The 18,605-nt window shown below is 42.4% G+C and overlaps 1 protein-coding gene across 2 annotated transcripts in view; it reads right to left on the bottom strand.

Annotated features, from left to right (window-relative positions):
• ESR1 (estrogen receptor 1) overlaps nucleotides 1–18,605 on the bottom strand; it is a 403,168-nt gene that overhangs the window by 49,352 nt on the left and 335,211 nt on the right. The window lies entirely within an intron of this gene.

The raw sequence follows: 18,605 nt of genomic DNA, 5'->3' as shown, positions 1-18,605 counted from the left end.
TGCTCAGCAGAGTGGCACTGTTGTCGCACACCACTTTACCAACTGTCAAATTGAGAGGTGTTAGCCACTGATCTGCCTGTGAACGCAAAGCTGAAAGGAGTGCAGGACCAGTGTGGCTCTTGTCTTCCAGGCACAACAGACGCAGCACAGCATGGCAACGTTTCACCTGGCATGTTGAATAGGTTCTGGGGATCTTGGGTGGTGCAGCGGAAGAGATGGTAGCATCGGAAAATGAGGAGTCAGCCGAGGAGGAGAGGGAGGATGGAGTAGGTGGAGGAGAAGAAGAGACAGGCCAGCATGCAATCCGTGGCGGTAAAACCAAATCTACATGGGTGCCACGGGTTACATGCTTGATGGCCGTCAGAAGGTTCACCCAGTGGGCAGTAAAAGTTATATACCTTCCCTGCCCATGTTTGCTAGACCACGGGTCTGTGGTCAGATGTATCTTGGCACCGACACTGTGTGCCAGAGATACATTCACTTGCCGCTGAACATGGCCATATAGCTCTGGGATGCCCTTCTGTGAGAAATATTTCCTTCCTGGGACGTTCCATTGTGGTGTTCCAATGGCCACAAATTTTCGAAAGGTCTCCGAGTCCACCAGTTTATATGGCAGTAGTTGGCGGGCTATGAGTTCCGACAAGCCAGCGGTCAACCGTTGGGCAAGAGGGTTATCCTGCGTCATCGTTTTTTTACGATCAAACATTTGGGCCACGGAAGCCTGCCTTTTTGCAGAAAAACATGAGGACGGCATGATGGAAGGTGGAGTGGAGGACAATTGTGAGTATAGAGGAGAAGGAGAAGAGGCTGGACGGTGAGAGCCTGGAGTGTGGCTTTGTGGGTTCTGATGGCGTTGCTCCCACTGGGCTCGGTGATGGGAGGCCAGGTGCCTTCTTAAGGCGGTCGTCCCTAGGTCAGTGTTGGGCTTACTGTGATGGCAACACTATTGTCAGCAGCGGACATGTTAAAAAAAGCCCACACTGCGGAGTCATGGTCCGGCTTCCTGGGAGCGCCAGATGTGACCGTACATGGTTGATGGCTTGCTCCTGATACATTAGGAGTCTGGTTTGTCCCTCCTGTGGAATGTAAGTTTGGCCTGCTTCTCCTCCCTATCTGCTGATCCATCTCTCCCTCTGAACTCCCCTCCTATTCCTCTCTTGTGGGGACCCACGTGACGTCTGTAGACACGTCATCATCTACATCACCTTCCCCACCACTAACATTAGAGATCTCGGAGTAGGCAGCAACAGCGGGGACCAACCTCCTTGGGCTGATCTGGGTACTGTCGTCAGACTGCTGAGTGGTGGCTGTTGCTACCTCCTCTTCCTAATCCAATGCCAAGAATGGCTGCTCATCGGAAATGTCTTCTGATGGATCGGAAAATAATTCCTGTGACTGAAGGTGCGTCCTTTGACGTAATCGAACGCACCTTGTGCCACTTCCCACTTTGGCTCCGGCCTGGTGTTCCTGCCCTACCCATACAACCCCTGCGGAAGGGCCTGCCTCTTCCTCTGCCTGTCATTTTTTAAATGACCCTGTGACAAAAGTCTCTAGAGAAGCGCAGTATATGTGGAAGAAGGTATATAACACCCCGCTTCAATCTGTCGTTTTGGGGGGCCACTGGTTTATCGCACCAGTTATAAAACCTTTTTTCAGTAAATTTTGTCACTGTGTGTAGCAGAGGTAACGCAGCGAAAGAGGCAAAAATTGTGCAGTACCCAAATTCACTATTATGAAAGTATATTTTATATAACACCCCGCTTCAATCTGTCGTTTTGGGGGGCCACTGGTTTATCGCTCCAGTTATAAAACTTTTTTTTTTCAGTAAATTTTGTCACTGTGTGTAGCAGAGGTAACACAGCGAAAGAGGCAAAAATTGTGCAGTACCCAAATACACTATTATGAAAGTATTTTTTTTTATAGCAACCCACTTCAATCTGTCGTTTTGGGGGGCCACTGGTTTATCGCACCAGTTATAAAACTTTTTTTCCAGTAACGTTTGTCACTGTGTGTAGCAGAGGTAAGGCAGAAAAACAGAAAAGAAAATTCTGCAGTACCCAAATACACCATCAGTCACAATGCTGCACAATACAAATCCACTATAATATGCTTTCTATATTAGAAAGTATATTATAAGTGTATTACACCCCTATATACTGCACACCAAACAATAGTACACCTATACCAGTCCTTAAAAGGACTTTTGAGGACCTTTTAGCTAGCGATTTGTTTCAATGCAGCCTGTCCCTGCTCCACACAGCAACCTCTCCCTACACTGACAAAAAGCAGAATGTAAAATGGCCACCAGATCAGGTCTAATTATAAGGTAGGGGGTATGTCCATGTTCTGAAATGTCTCAATTGGCTGTCCTGTACCACCTGATGGATGTGTCATGGGTCAAAGTTCCTCTCAATGTAAAATTGCGGACCAGATGTCCGCCTGTTCGGCGAACCGCGAACAAGCAAAGTTTGCCGCAAACCGACCGCCGGGCGAACTGCCAGGCCATCTCTAGTCAATATCCTTCTTATAGGATTACATCTAGTGTGGCTCTCCTCCATTTTCCACCAGACATGTATCCACAAAATTAGAGATGCAATCTCAATCTTTGAAGTATTTCTTTTTACTTGAAATTTTCATGTATATTGCAATCAGAAAAGTGACTGCAAAATTTCAGACATAACCTTGTCCTTCATCAAGCTACATATATAATACAATATTGCAAAGATTGAGATTGCATCTCCAATTTTATATATATATTACAGTGCATAGTATACCATTCTATATAATAAACACTACGATATGCAAATTGAGGTGATTTGTGGTCATTATTGGAGGAAGCTAGGATTTTTATGAAGGGTTAGACTGAAGCATAGGGTTAGTTTGTAAAGTATTTAAGCTAGAAATGTTAAAAAAAAAAAAAGCATGTATGTATAGCTTGGCACAAAGTATGATGGGTCATGGACAGATAGAATTCTAAGCCAAGGTGAATAAAAGTTCACAAAGCCAGGAAAATCCAGCCTAATTTTAATGTTGAAATATATATCCATTATACCTTTGTTTTTTCCTATTAAAATATACATTTGTTTTTGAGTTGAAAAGGTAACCTAATTTGTTTTCATACTGTGCTTCATAAGGTTTTATTAAATATACAGCCACAGATCTCAGAATAACTTGGCCAAATCTGTGCTTTCTGAACAGCGACATGTATTTTAATGTACCGGGAAATTAGAGTAGAAAAATTAACTTCAAGACTAACACAGCATCATGTCTACAAATAGAAACTTTTTAGAACATGATGTACTCTGCCCAAAGACTGAAGCTTAGCCCAAGAAGTTCAAGGTCTGGTTATTGCATTTCGCTATTAGAAAATAAAATGAATCTCCTCTGAAGACACCTGCAGACATTTTAAACCTTCAGATGTCTTCCATTTTTTAAATGTTTATTTCATCCTGCAAGATATGTAAAAATAATTAGCAATGAATATAAATGATTATGTTGATCTCGTGTCTGCCTGCTTTACTGTAGTCAATGATCTTTCCATAAGGATGGGAAAGTAAGCAAAGTAATGAGATGTCATTACAGCAGTTTTAATTACAACATTAGCACAGCCGCGTTGCTACACATTAAGAAGATTAATTTTTTTGTTTTCCCGCCTCATTTTCTTTATAGAATCAGTGAGAATGGAAGCCAAGCTTAACCACTTTCATGAAACTGTGGATGATGTCACATCAAAAGACACAGTCCAAAATTAATTATAGCAATTTCCTCTGACCAGTACAAATTAAGAACATGCAAGTTCTTGTGTGGGAGAAGCAGAATCAGTAAAGTCAAAAGGACATGTTAGGCTGAGAGTCTTTGTAGGAAACACATTGTAACTCATAAAGTGGAGATACATTTCCATCTGGGAAAATTGAACATGCTAACAAGTGGAATAACACTTGACAATTTTTGTGCAGTGATTTTCATTGTATTTTTTTGCAAAATAATATTTATAAAAAAATAAAGGACGACACTGGATACCCTTCTTTGGTTTTATCAATGGGAAATGAGGCATGGAAGAAGGATGATTGTAACACAACGCCTGACATACGTAATTCAACTTATCATTTAAAGTTCAGTGTGAAAGAAATGATACTATCAACAGATCACGAACCATTCATTAAAAGAAACATCAATGAGCATTGCATGTTCTCATAAAATGTACTAATTATTAGCTCCATTAAATGAATTGTACAGTTATTTTGTATACATTTCCTTTTTTATTGTCCTTGATGGTCATTTTATATTTTATTTTAGGTCACGTAAATATGAAACCTTCCATATAATTATTTTTCAATTCCATGGACAATCAACAGGTAGCGCTCCTGGCTCCACTACACATGTTTTTTCCTTACCTCCTGCTGAAAAAAGTCTGGTTGCAGAGTTAAAAAGCTCAAGCTAAAATTTACACATGCAAGTGAAAGAGTTCAAAGTAATTTCCTCACTTTCTGTTTCTTTTTGTGTGAGGTTTTAATTAATGACAGTACACCTGTTGGTAAACAACTGCTGTTGTGCTCTCTTTATTTAGAAAAATTATAGCACTTTTGGGATTATTGTGGGCACAATCTGTATTACATATTTAAAATTAAGTTGCTCAAAAACTCCTAGAGATACACCTTGAATGAATGGTGAGTGAGTTAAAAGTCGAATTAGTATTATTATTTTTTAAGGTACTTATATAGTGCTGTCAATTTAGACAGCGCTTTAGAATTAATGGCATGTCCTTTATGAGGGACTTTCCCATGACATTCTGCAGTAGATAACAAAAAGCATTACTGGACTGATTTCTTTGGCATTGATATATGCACCTAGTTGCCCTTAAACGGGTGAACTTTTCTTAGCATGTGAACTGGTATAATGCTCAATTGTAAGTATAATTTTAAAATCCAGAGAAAGATATAAAATTACTAGAAAACAGTCCAACTGTACCAGTCCTATACCAAAACAGCGCTAATGTTGGTAAATGTTAAATGGCCAACCCCACAATAATTGTTTTAGATAGATGATCAAGTGCAAAAGATTTAAACAGTGTCCATGGGTGATCCTACAGAAATAGACAGTGTGCACCTTCCACCGAAAATTCCTGGTCCACCTCGTGAGAACACACACCCCCTCACCGGAGCAAGTCAATAGCCAAACAGTAAGCATGGAATCAACATCAGATGAAATACTGCACTCTACATCAGCCAGGGAGAAAATAAAGTGCTGCAGGCTCCAACCCAGATAAACAAACAAGAACAAGCCAACATAGCATAATTCCATTTATTTATATATAATATAAAAGCCCCCACATAAACAATCCCCTCATATATTGCGCGTACTTGAGTTAAAATATATTGAGCAGAACTTCACCGTCTCCTCCAGGGGAAGAACCGCCAATCAGACCTCGATATGAGAGCAAGAATCCAAACACATCCTGCTCCTGGGCAAGGCTGCGGTGGAGCGGACGTGTCACTTTCGTTTGCGTTGTGTAGGACACGACTAAGACACAGGCTTATAATGCCACTCCCCCATTAACTGCACCAATCGGTGCGGCGATAGGCGCTCATAATTTTAAAATGTATAATTTCTGTCTCTGCACTTTTAACACTAAAATACATTATGCCTGGACTCTACTATTGTACTTGAATCCACTTTATTTGGAAGATTGTACACTTTATGATATAAAAGCCAATGCATTTCTGAGGTATAGCCTCCCTTCATTAAGACCAATCTTCTTGTAAGCTCCAAGTGTCATATAAACTGGACATGTCCTTATTTTTAAAATTTTTGGCCTTTCTACTTTATGGTAACTAGGATATACCTTTGACCCTGGTAGAGATAGAAAGAAAATAGAGTTTTCTAGCCAGCAGAGAAAGTCATAACAAGAGGGAGCAGGAAGGAAATATCCAACTTTCACAGGCTGATGAAGCAGAATACTTTGATTTCACTGTATGCATTATTTCCCAAATACAAATTGATTCAAAGATGCATTGTTTACTTAAATTGATTTTGTTGTGCTTGTCCATACAGTGACTTAAAAAAGTATTCATACCCCTTGAAGTTTTCCACATTTTGTCATGTTACAACCAAAAGTGTAAATGTATTTTATTGGGATTTTATGTAATAGACCAGGGATCTCCAAACTATGGCCCTCCAGTTGTTCAGAAACTACAATTCCCATTATGCCTAGTCATGTCTGTGAATGTCAGAGTTTTACTATTCCTCATGGAACGTGTAGTTCCACAACAGCTGGAGGGCCATAATTTGGAGATCCCTGTGATCATGGGCGTCTGCTCCATAGGGCATGGGGGGGCAATTGACCCCCCCTGGAATCAAGAAGGTGTTGAAGAGTGAAGACACCCCTCCGTGACTGAAGCAGTGACAGTGCCGTGGTGACAGGCAGGTTAGAACAGGGAGAGAGAGGCAAGCTGCTGGCCGTGGCATTGCAAGGGGGGGTGGTCTGGTGCAGGGTGACACCACTGCACCTGATCAACCATCCCCCTCTCTCGCAGTCGCAGGCTGCCTGAGCCGTTCCGGACCGGATGTCACACAGGCACAGTGAGCAGAGTGAAGCTGCCTCCCCTCCAGTGTTTATGTGTACACAGGGGGAGGGAACCTGCTGTACCTGTGCCGCGCTCATCTGAGGTACTGAATGGGATGGGGGAGGGGGGTCCATCTGTGCTGAAGGGGGGGTTTGTGCTGAATGGGGGGGTCCATCTGTGCTGAAGGGGGGGTCTGTGCTGAAGGGAGGGGGTCTGTGCTAAAGGGGGATCCATCTGTGCTGAAATGGGTGTCTGTACAATCTCTAGGCTATATTTATATGGGCATGGAGTGAAGCTGAATTATCTCAAGAGTTATTTCACACTGCCAGCTGGCCACGTTATCGGTAAACCACCGCTAAAAAGAGGCACTTTACCATCGTTTTAGCTGCGCTATTCAGCAGCTAGCAGTCGAAGAAAGTGTTTAAAGCGACTGTGTATTGCTGCTGCCGAAGCGCCCCCCTCCCCCGAAAAAATGTCTGCGGATGCCCATGCCTGTGATAGACCAACACAAAGTGGCACATAATTGTGAAGTAGAAGGAAAATGATAAATGGTTTTCAAAATTCTATACAAATAAATAACTGAAAAGTGTGGCGTGCATTTGTATTCAGCCCCCCTGAGTCAATATTTTGTAGAGCCACCTTTTGCTGAAATTACAGCTGCAAGTCTTTTTGGGATGTCTCTACCAACTTTGGACATCTAGAGAGTGACATTTTTGAGCATTCTCCCCGCATCCAATTTGCAATAGCAGGAGATTTTAACTGGCTCTCTGTGGAGCTGATCCACATATCTCGGCTGAGGCTCTGGTGCGAATTTGCACAGAAGCCCTGTGCATCTTTTGGCCAATTTTAGGTTCAAACTCAGCCCAAAATTTGGGCTGAAATCAGACCTGAAACGGTGAGAGGGGATGCATGATCAAGAAAATATTTTTTTCCAGCAAGAACTGGTCTATGTGGTCTTTTATTAAACTCTCCAGTATCTTCTCAAATATAGAAGTTAAACAGGTCTATAGTTACATGGTTCATTGCTCACAACCCAGGGCCTCATCTCCCTGCCAACATGCAAGCCCCATCATATTGCCCAAAAAGGGAACAAGGCTTCGATACCGCCTTAATTCCAGAGGATTGGAGTAATAGGTTGTCCTTGGGAAATAGATGTATGAGTGCAGAGGTTAAAAGGATGGGGGGTCAGCCTGTCAGTGCTGAGACCATACGTCACACACTGCATCAAATTGATCTGCAAGCCTCTTCTAAAGATGATGTACAAAAAAGCCCAGAAACAGTTTGCTGACAAGCAGACTAAGGACATGGATTACTGGAACCATGTCTTGTGGTCTGATTAGACCAAGATAAACTTATTTGGTTCAGATGGTGTCAAGAGTTTGTGGGGGGTAACAAGGTAAAGAGTACAAAGACAAGTGTGTCTTGCCTACAATCAAGCATGGTGGTGGGAGAGTCATGGTCTGGGGCTGCCTGAGTGCTGTCTGCACTGAGGGATCCATGAATGCCAACATGTACTTTGACACATTGAAGCAGAGCATGATGCCCTCCCAATGGAGACTGGGCCGCAGGGAAGTATTCCAACATGATAATGACCCCAAACACCTCCAAGATGACCACTGCCTTGCTAAAGAAGTTGAGGGTAAAGGTAATGGACTGGCCAAGCATGTCTCCAGACCTAAACCCTACTGAGCATCTGTGGGGCATCCTCAAACGGAAGGTGGAGGAGCTCAAGGTCTCTAACATCCACCAGCTTTGTGATGTCGTCATGGAGCAACCTGGCAACCTGTGAAGTGCTGGTGAACTCCATGCCCAAGGGGGTTAAATGCAGTGCTGGAAAACAAATGAAGGCCACACAAAATATTGATACTTTGGGCCCAATTTGGACATTTTCACTTAGGGGTGTACCAATGGTTTAGACATTAATGGCTGTGTTGAGTTATTTTGAGGGGGACAGCAAATTTACACTGTTATACAAGCTGTACACTCACTACTTTACATTGTAGCAAAGTTGTATTTCTTCAGTGTTGTTACATGAAAATATATAAAAAAATATTTACAAAAATGTGAGGGGTGTACTCACTTTTGTGAGATACTGTATGAAACATATCTGGTGGACATTTCCCAGGGTCAAAAAACAGTGGATATATACACTATGGTCAATACGGTCCTCCATATTAACCTACACAAAACCCCTTGGGAAGTGTTTCTACATAAACCGATATAAAACATAACCTGATGGGATCGCATGTTTATCACTCACATGAAGCAGACAATAGCGAGTGTGTGGAAGTTCCTGACACTTAGCTTCGAAGAGGTAAAGAGTCATGTACATGGCACACTTATGAACAAGAAAATAATGGCAGTCCTCAATAATAAACATAATGAATTTGTATGCACTTAGCAGCCTTGGCTCAATCAATTCCCATCATCAAGGCTGACCACCCATTTTTTGGAGTTGTAATATAGTGTGATGGAATTAACATTAGTTTACGTGAGCCTCTGGGGTACTCTTCTTTCCTCTTCATCATCACCATACTTTCCTTTTTCCCTCAGCCTTGTCTGATTCTTTTCTTCTTCCCTCTAGCATTTTAGCTTCTCTTTTTCCCCCACAGCCTCTTCCCTCAACTGTGTTCCTTCTTCAACCACAGTTAGCTGTGTAAGAACCTCTTTAAGTAAGACCCCATACACACTATTAGATTTTGTTGCCAATTTTTGTCTTCAGATTTACCAAAACCATGTAGTGCAAAGGCCTGCCAGATTGCATACAAATTGAAACTCTTAAGCCCTGTACACACGATCGGATATCTGATGGAATCTAATCCGATGGATTTTTTCATCGGATATCCGATGAAACTGACTTTCATCAGTCAAGTTCAATGCTTCCGAGCATGCGTCGACTTGATTCTGAGCATGCGTGGATTTCCCCACAGACGATTGGTTTTTTCTATTGTTTTTTTAACCATACGAAAAATTTAAAACAGGTTCTATTTTTTTTCACCAATGGATAAAAAAACGATGGGGCCCACACACGATTGGTTCATCCAATGAAAACGGTCCATCGGTCCGTTTTCATCAGATGAACCGATCGTGTGTACAGGGCTTTAAGGTTTGACCTCATATTATATGGTTTTGGTAAATCTGAAGACAAAAATTGAATAGAATGTATGGGGTCTTAGTTTTACCTTGTTTCAATACAATGATTTACGTATGGGTTTTTTATGTGACACTACTTTCATTGTTTAACCACTACTCCACTTCTAGGCTAGATAAAAGCAGTATTTACACAAATTCTTATTTTTATAATTTATTATTATTTATTCATGCAAAACCTTCATCCCAAAAGGAAATTTCTGTTGCTGTAACTGATTTTAAAGTATGAGGTGGAGATTGGCTTCGATCTCTAATGCCGCATGGGCCCCATCGTTTTTTTATCCATCGGTGAAAAAAATAGGAACTTGTTTTAAAATTATCTGATGGTTAAAAAAACGATAGAAAAAAACAATCGTCTGTAGGCACGTCCATCGGTTAAAAATCCACGCATGCTCAGAATCAAGTTGACGCATGCTTGGAAGCATTGAACCAGGGCCGTCTTAATAACATCATGGGCCCCTGGGAAAAGTACTGCTCTGGGGCCCCCTACAATGATGACAGTGCAGGTAAACAGGCATCAAGTAGGTAGGAGGCAGACTGCCTCCCCTGTGTATCTAACACTCCCAGTGCCATCATGGGGCCCCCAATTTTGTGGCAGCGTGGGCTCAAGAACCAGCTGCTTTGGGGAAAAAACAGGGGCCCAGGTGTGCCCTCTCATTAAGACAGCCCTGCATTGAACTTCATTTTTCTCAGCACGTCGTTGTGTTTTACGTCACCGCGTTCTGAAACGATTGTTTTTTTAACTGATGGTGTGTAGGCACGACTGATGAAAGTCAACTTCATTGGATATCTGATGAAAAAATCCATCAGACCATTTTCATTGGATGAACCGTTCGTGTGTACAGGGCATTTGTGTACTTAAATCTAACACTTTAACACTCTCCTCCCCACAGACTCATTCATCCAGAGTTGTATCTCACTAATAAAGGAGGTGTGTAAAGCAGCCCATAGATTATGCAATTTTCTTTCTATCCACCACGGATGGACGGAAAATAAATTGCTTGATGGAAAAAAGAACCAACTCACATATGATAGCATGTAGTTGCCATCATCCCATAGTACTACAAATATATCGAAAATACCTCATGAAGTGGGATTGTATAGGCAACGAATAAAATTTTCAAAAATATATATGAAAAAATAACAATTTATTACAAAAATAGTTACAACATGTACAAAAATATCTCGAGCATTATAGGAATATACATAGTACAAAAACAAAACATGGATGATGCAGATACTGTCCGGCATACGGTACCATCACCATAAGGGAGGTAAAGTTGTAGCTGAAAGGCCGACGCGTTTCGAATGCTACGCATCCTTCATCAAGGCATAAAACAAGTATTGCATCTAGAGTAGAGCAAAAAATATTTTAAATACATTCACATTAAATCATTGTATTCTCTCCATTGAAGTGCAAAAGCACATACACATCCTCTTCCTCGAGTAGGGAAAAGGCATAATTCACAATGAAGAGGACTCACCTATTGCTTAAAAAGCTCCACGCCCAGGAGTGTGGGGCAGAAGGCCCCCCGGTGTTCAGGGACGCCGATGTCTCCTATGGCAGGTTGCACCATTTAAAACAAATCCCCATTTGAATGTTACTCATAGAGTGGATAGAACCAATTGGTTCAATTTGGGTGGTGTTTTTGCAGTCCTATATAAAGGAGATATATCAAAGACTTGTGTCAAAAATAATAACCCAGCATTTGAGCCTCAAAAAACTGGTTGGGAATTGTATTCCAAACCGTTCATGGAAAACTCACCACCAGTAGTTTGAAGTCTTTGTATCCAAAGAAGGGGAGAGCCGGGTGCAGGTAAATCCTGAAAAGATTTGGGTTGCCCAGACAGATTCCCCTTGGAGAGGAAAGACAGCTCCTTGTTCTCCTACATATGGAGAGGGAATGACACCACCCAACCCTCTTGGCCCTCCTTAAGTACTTACCTTAACTATATTCAGGTGCTGTAGTCCTCCCCCTCATCACCCATCAATTGAAACATGTTCTTCCTGAGAAGCCATGTGTGGCTCCTTATTGTTTTCAAGCAAACCGCCGCTGTTACAAGGCGCATTGTAGCGCCGTCATTCAGTGTATATCGATCCGCGTCATTTCCGGAACCGGAAGTATCGCCGCGGCCATTTTGGTAATGGGATTCGAGTGCCAATCGATTCACCGTTGTGAGTTGCCATTCGATTGCCACTCGAATGCCACCCCAATAGGACTAAGTTGTCATTCGACTCGCCATCGCGAATTGCCATTCAATTGCAATTCGATTGCCATACAGTTCGCCCCCGTAGCCATTTTATTGGTTGGTTAAATCAGGGATATCTGAAAACCTCTCAGCCGGATCCGGAAGTTCCCCGGCGGCCATTTTACAAAAGGGCATAGACCTAAATTGGACGTTTGATTGTATGTCTTGTTAGAGAGTAGCAACTTGATTGAAAAAGGTGCAACTATAAGGGGTGAAAGTAGGAGGATAAGAACGTTCAAAAGATGACCTTGATCACAGTTTGAAACAGTCATCATAAGGGCAAAATCGAGCCCAAGTTTGTGTGTGTTATGGTAAGGCACTATTCTCCTGTAGTTCTTGAATGAACCACTGGGAGACCTTTGGGAGAAAAAAGCCACAGCTGCCTTCTATATCTACCCAAGGGGATATGACTATCCCCCTTTTGGTAGATTCAATGACATTTGGGTACAAGGCCCAAAGTCTCCCCTGGCAGCTGATGAGTCAAACAAAGTGAGGAAAAATGGAAAACAACCTGCATAATAGCCATAGAGACACCGATGTCCACTCGACCGGGGTGGTTGGCCCGTGACCCACACTTCCAAGCTATAGAACCAAAAGAGCAAATTTAGGTTAAGTGCAAGAAAGAAAAACAAATATCAAAGTCCCAATTATGACAAAGAATCCCTTCAAATCAGTCCGCATAAATACGGTGGAAGGGAAACATCGAGTCAAACAACATATCAAATATAATAAAGATAAGCAAAAAACAAAAAAAAAAAAAAAAAAAAAAAAAAAAAAAGAGAACAAAACAACCCTCCCTATTTCTAAGTGTCATATATGTGCTGGGCCCTAACCTGAAAATGTCTATTGCGTTCACAGTGAAGGGGAAAGGGGGAAAGATTTGGAAAATGTGGGCAAAGTCATCCAGGAAATCAAAATCGGGGACGACATTCTTCATCCCCGCTTGAGATCCTAATCTGTTTTGCCAGAAGAAAAACCCTCCAAAAAAGGCCTAAAACTCTCACTTTCGTTGAGGCCGGGAGGTGTAGTAGCCTTTAAATATCTAATCCAACGCATTTCGCGCTGCAGTAGAGTTTTGTTCCAATCACCCCCCCGTAGGGGAATGTGAATGCGGTCCAACACAGTGAAATTTAAGTTAGGCATATGATAGCCGTGATGCTTGGCTATATGTCGACCCAATGGGAGATAGAGATTACAAATGCGCATAGAATGCATATGTTTCTCTATTCGCTTGTGTAGTTCCTGTTTGGTTTTACCCACATAGAAAGAACCACACTGACACTGCATGAGGTATACCACTCCCCGTGTTCTGCAATTTGCAAAATGTTTCAGGGAGAAGGTATCCCCATTTGGCAGTGTCAGTGTGGTTCTCCTCCCTATGACGGGACATTGGGCACACGTCCCGCAGGGGTAGGTGCCAAATGTTTTGCAAGGATCCTTTTTGTTTATACCCTTGTACTCACTTTTGACCAAAAGTGTACCCAAGGAGGGTGCTTTCTTGAAAGTTATTTGTGGCTGGTTTGTGATTAGATTCTTTAAAATAGGGTCTTCTGTCAGGATAGGCCAGAACTTGGAGATCGTCTTTCGGATTTTTTGATGTTCATTGGAGAAATTTATGATAACCCTAGTGTTGGATTCTTCCTTCTTACTGGTATTTTTGGGTTTAAAGATGAGAGATCGTCTATTTGTATCTCTCACTCTGTTGAAAGCCTTTTTTAGGCTGGTTTTTGTGTAGCCTCTTATCAAGAGGCGTTCAGTTAGCAGGTCGCTTTCCCTTTGAAAGTCAAAATCCGTGGAGCAGTTCCTCCTAAGCCGAAGGAACTGACTATATGGGATAGATTTCTTAAGTACTTCCGGATGAAAACTCTCCGCGTGAAGCAGAGTGTTTCCCGCCGTTTCCTTTCTGAATAAGGATGTGCCAAGTGCACCATCCAATTCTTTAAAGATACGTATGTCCAAAAAGCTGACCTCCTTGTCATTGTATGACATGGTAAAAAAAAGATTGAAGCTGTTGATGTTCATCAGCCTCAACATCTCTTGAAGTTCATTCTCCAGACCGTCCCAAACAATAAAAATGTCGTCTATGTAGCGCTGCCAAACAAGAATGTTAGCAGCGCACATAGACGCACTTTCACCCAACAAAAATTCCCGCTCCCACTCCCCCAGGTACAGGTTTGCATATGAGGGTGCACAGCACGTCCCCATAGCAACACCCTGTACCTGGAGGTAGTGGGAGCCCTGGAAAAGAAAAGTGTTATGCTGGAGGATGAAATCCAGCATAGTCAAAATGAAATGATTAAACTTCCAATCTGTGGTTGGTCTTTGTTTGAGTACCCGCTTGATGGCTTCTAACCCCAGTTGGTGCGGAATACTATTGTAGAGTGATTCTACATCTATAGTTACTAGGATAGCATCTGGAGGTATGGTTAAATCCTCCAACACCTGCAGAAGATGAATTGTATCCTTAGTATAGGATGGTAGGTCAAGTACATGGGGTCGGAGGTATTGGTCAATTACTTGACTAACACATTCCGAAATTGATCCATTGCCAGATATGATTGGACGTCCCGGCGGGTCTTGCAAGTTTTTGTGCACCTTTGGTAGAGAATACATAGTCGGTTGTCGTGGGTGCTGTGTTCTAATAAAGTCCCAGACAAAGGGGGATAGTCATATCCCCTTGGGTAGATATAGAAGGCAGCTGTGGCTTTTTTCTCCCAAAGGTCTCCCAGTGGTTCATTCAAGAACTACAGGAGAATAGTGCCTTACCATAACACACACAAACTTGGGCTCGATTTTGCCCTTATGATGACTGTTTCAAACTGTGATCAAGGTCATCTTTTGAACGTTCTTATCCTCCTACTTTCACCCCTTATAGTTGCACCTTTTTCAATCAAGTTGCTACTCTCTAACAAGACATACAATCAAACGTCCAATTTAGGTCTATGCCCTTTTGTAAAATGGCCGCCGGGGAACTTCCGGATCCGGCTGAGAGGTTTTCAGATATCCCTGATTTAACCAACCAATAAAATGGCTACGGGGGCGAACTGTATGGCAATCGAATTGCAATTGAATGGCAATTCGCGATGGCGAGTCGAATGACAACTTAGTCCTATTGGGGTGGCATTCGAGTGGCAATCGAATGGCAACTCACAACGGTGAATCGATTGGCACTCGAATCCCATTACCAAAATGGCCGCGGCGATACTTCCGGTTCCGGAAATGACGCGGATCGATATACACTGAATGACGGCGCTACAATGCGCCTTGTAACAGCGGCGGTTTGCTTGAAAACAATAAGGAGCCACACATGGCTTCTCAGGAAGAACATGTTTCAATTGATGGGTGATGAGGGGGAGGACTACAGCACCTGAATATAGTTAAGGTAAGTACTTAAGGAGGGCCAAGAGGGTTGGGTGGTGTCATTCCCTCTCCATATGTAGGAGAACAAGGAGCTGTCTTTCCTCTCCAAGGGGAATCTGTCTGGGCAACCCAAATCTTTTCAGGATTTACCTGCACCCGGCTCTCCCCTTCTTTGGATACAAAGACTTCAAACTACTGGTGGTGAGTTTTCCATGAACGGTTTGGAATACAATTCCCAACCAGTTTTTTGAGGCTCAAATGCTGGGTTATTATTTTTGACACAAGTCTTTGATATATCTCCTTTATATAGGACTGCAAAAACACCACCCAAATTGAACCAATTGGTTCTATCCACTCTATGAGTAACATTCAAATGGGGATTTGTTTTAAATGGTGCAACCTGCCATAGGAGACATCGGCGTCCCTGAACACCGGGGGGCCTTCTGCCCCACACTCCTGGGCGTGGAGCTTTTTAAGCAATAGGTGAGTCCTCTTCATTGTGAATTATGCCTTTTCCCTACTCGAGGAAGAGGATGTGTATGTGCTTTTGCACTTCAATGGAGAGAATACAATGATTTAATGTGAATGTATTTAAAATATTTTTTGCTCTACTCTAGATGCAATACTTGTTTTATGCCTTGATGAAGGATGCGTAGCATTCGAAACGCGTCGGCCTTTCAGCTACAACTTTACCTCCCTTATGGTGATGGTACCGTATGCCGGACAGTATCTGCATCATCCATGTTTTGTTTTTGTACTATGTATATTCCTATAATGCTCGAGATATTTTTGTACATGTTGTAACTATTTTTGTAATAAATTGTTATTTTTTCATATATATTTTTGAAAATTTTATTCGTTGCCTATACAATCCCACTTCATGAGGTATTTTCGATATATTAATAAATTGCTTGATTCCCCCATTAACACATTCAGTGTTCATGGGGAAATTCCTCTTGCTGCATTGAGCCTTCCTTGCCAACAGAACACAATGATCACTGCTAGAGGCTATAGCCACTGGTAACTGCATTCAAAAAATCTAAAAAGGCTGCTTGCACCCAAGTGGATCGATAGATAGACTTGGATACATCAGCCTGCCCATAGATGGTTTGAATCTTGGCCAGTTCTTGCTGAAGATTTGATCTATCGGTGGCCGAATTTACTGGCCAGAATACCAGGTGAAAACAGAGAGAAAAAAATGCAATGAAAAGAAAACTGATGCAGACACTACATATAATGACTGGTAAGCTGCAACATAATACATTTTGGCTAAAGCCCTGTACACACGATCGGTTTGTCCAATGAAAACAGACCGATGGGCCCCATCGGTTTGTTTTCCATCGGTGAAAAAAAATAGAACATGTTTTAAATTTTTCCTATGGATAAAAAACCGATAGAAAAAAACGATCGTCTGTGTGGAAGTCCATCGGTCAAAAATCCACGCATGCTCAGAATCAAGTCCACGCATGCTCGGAAGCATTGAACTTCATTTTTCTCAGCACGTCGTAGTGTTTTACGTCACTGCTTTTTGGCACGGTCTGATTTTTGACTGATGGTGTGTAGGCAAGACTGATGAAAGTCAGCTTCAGCGGATATCCGATGAAAAAATCCATCAGATTAGATTCCATCAGATATCCAATCGTGTGTACAAGGCTTTAGGGTTTAATACTGCTTTAAAGCTGCATAAACTAGAAGTTAAAGAGGAAGTAAACCCTAATGGGTTTTACTTCCTATTTTGCTCACTGAAAACCCTGCAAATTAAAAGCATAATGGGTTAGTATGCATTGCATATTAGTCCATTATGTGACACTTACCTGCAAACGAATCCTGCGCTGTCCCCTGTGCAGGCTGCGTCCATCTTTTCACCCCTCTTCCTTCCGAGGCTGCTGACTCCGGCTCTGAGATTGGTCGGAGCCGTGTGACATCACTCCTGCGCATGTGCGCAGGAGCTGCCTGTAATGGCACAGTCTAACTGAAGCAACGGTACATGCAGCTTGATTTAGGCACATGCAGCTACAGGGGGATATCTCCTAAACCGTGCAGGTTTAGGAGATATCCAGGCTAGCTACAGGTAAGCCTTAGTATAGGCTTATCTGTAGAAAAAGTGGTTTGTAAGGGTTTACAACCACTTTAAGGTGGCCACAGACAGGCAGGTATCAATAGGTGGGGAGATACCTGTCACCCTTGGCTGATTCATGAGAAAGATCTGTTGAATTACTTTTGTATAGGAAGATAAAAGATTTGAATAAATCAAGAGGGTTCTCCAGCAAGTTAAACAGCTTCCCAGTGTAATAACTGCCACCGGCTGTTGAAAGTGATCATTAATAAACGATGATCAAAATCAGGAGCATTTCCTGTCAATATGTTTCTGACCCCTAAGGTAGGGTGACCAGACATCCCTAGTTTCAGGGGACAGTCCCCTGATTGAGGACACTGTCCCCGGACCAAGTCTGTATCTGGTTTTGTCCTCAGATTGGATTTAATAGGGGGCAGGGGCAATTTCAAAATTAAAAGTAAAAAATTTAGCATAGGGGGGTTGTATTGTTCCCGTTATCTGTGCCCCTTATCATGTGCTGGTCGGAGCTGAGGGAATATTTCTTCAGTTTTGGGCGCATGCCCATTCAGCTTCGCTCGCATGTTCTTTTGCCTTGACTCAAATCCTGGCAAGCCACCTGCCTATCTCCTTGCCTTCCCTGGCGTGGTGATCTTCCTCCTCTCCCCATCCAGCAGTACCGGGGCCCGAAGAGTAAGACTTGAGAGGCTGATTGTTGCCATTACTAGTAAAGAAAAAATATGTCCCTGGAATTCATTTTAAAAATCTGGTCACCTTACCCTAAGGGAGCCAAACTTTTAGGCCGGATTTATACTTGTGCGGTGTAAATTTAGGCTCTCTTATCTCTGCAGAGAGATAAGAGAACTGTTAAGCAGATCAGCTCCATTTTAGATGCGAATTTGGAGACCTGGGAGAGGGGAGGGAGAGGGGGGAAGTGTATTGAGCTGAATGAGAGAAATCCTGAAGAGAAATGAACACATGTGCGAATCAGATGCGTGACATTGAAGATAATGGGCCTGAATTTGCACCTGAGCTGCACCGCAATGCCTAGAAAAAGCACACGTTTCTTCGTCAATGCGCTGTGCGAATGCATCGCACATATGTGAACCAGCCTCATTGAAATCAATGTATTTTATAATGTTATGCGAATTGGATGCAGTTTAAGTCGCAACTATTTCGCATAGGTGTGAACCCGGCCTTAAGTTTGAGGTAGATTTTCTCATTATCTC

Source organism: Rana temporaria, chromosome 4, assembly GCF_905171775.1.
Source record: "Rana temporaria chromosome 4, aRanTem1.1, whole genome shotgun sequence".
Taxonomy (NCBI): Eukaryota; Metazoa; Chordata; class Amphibia; order Anura; family Ranidae; genus Rana; species Rana temporaria.
Note: the sequence above shows the minus strand (reverse complement) of the source record. Positions and strands in the feature narration are given on the sequence as shown.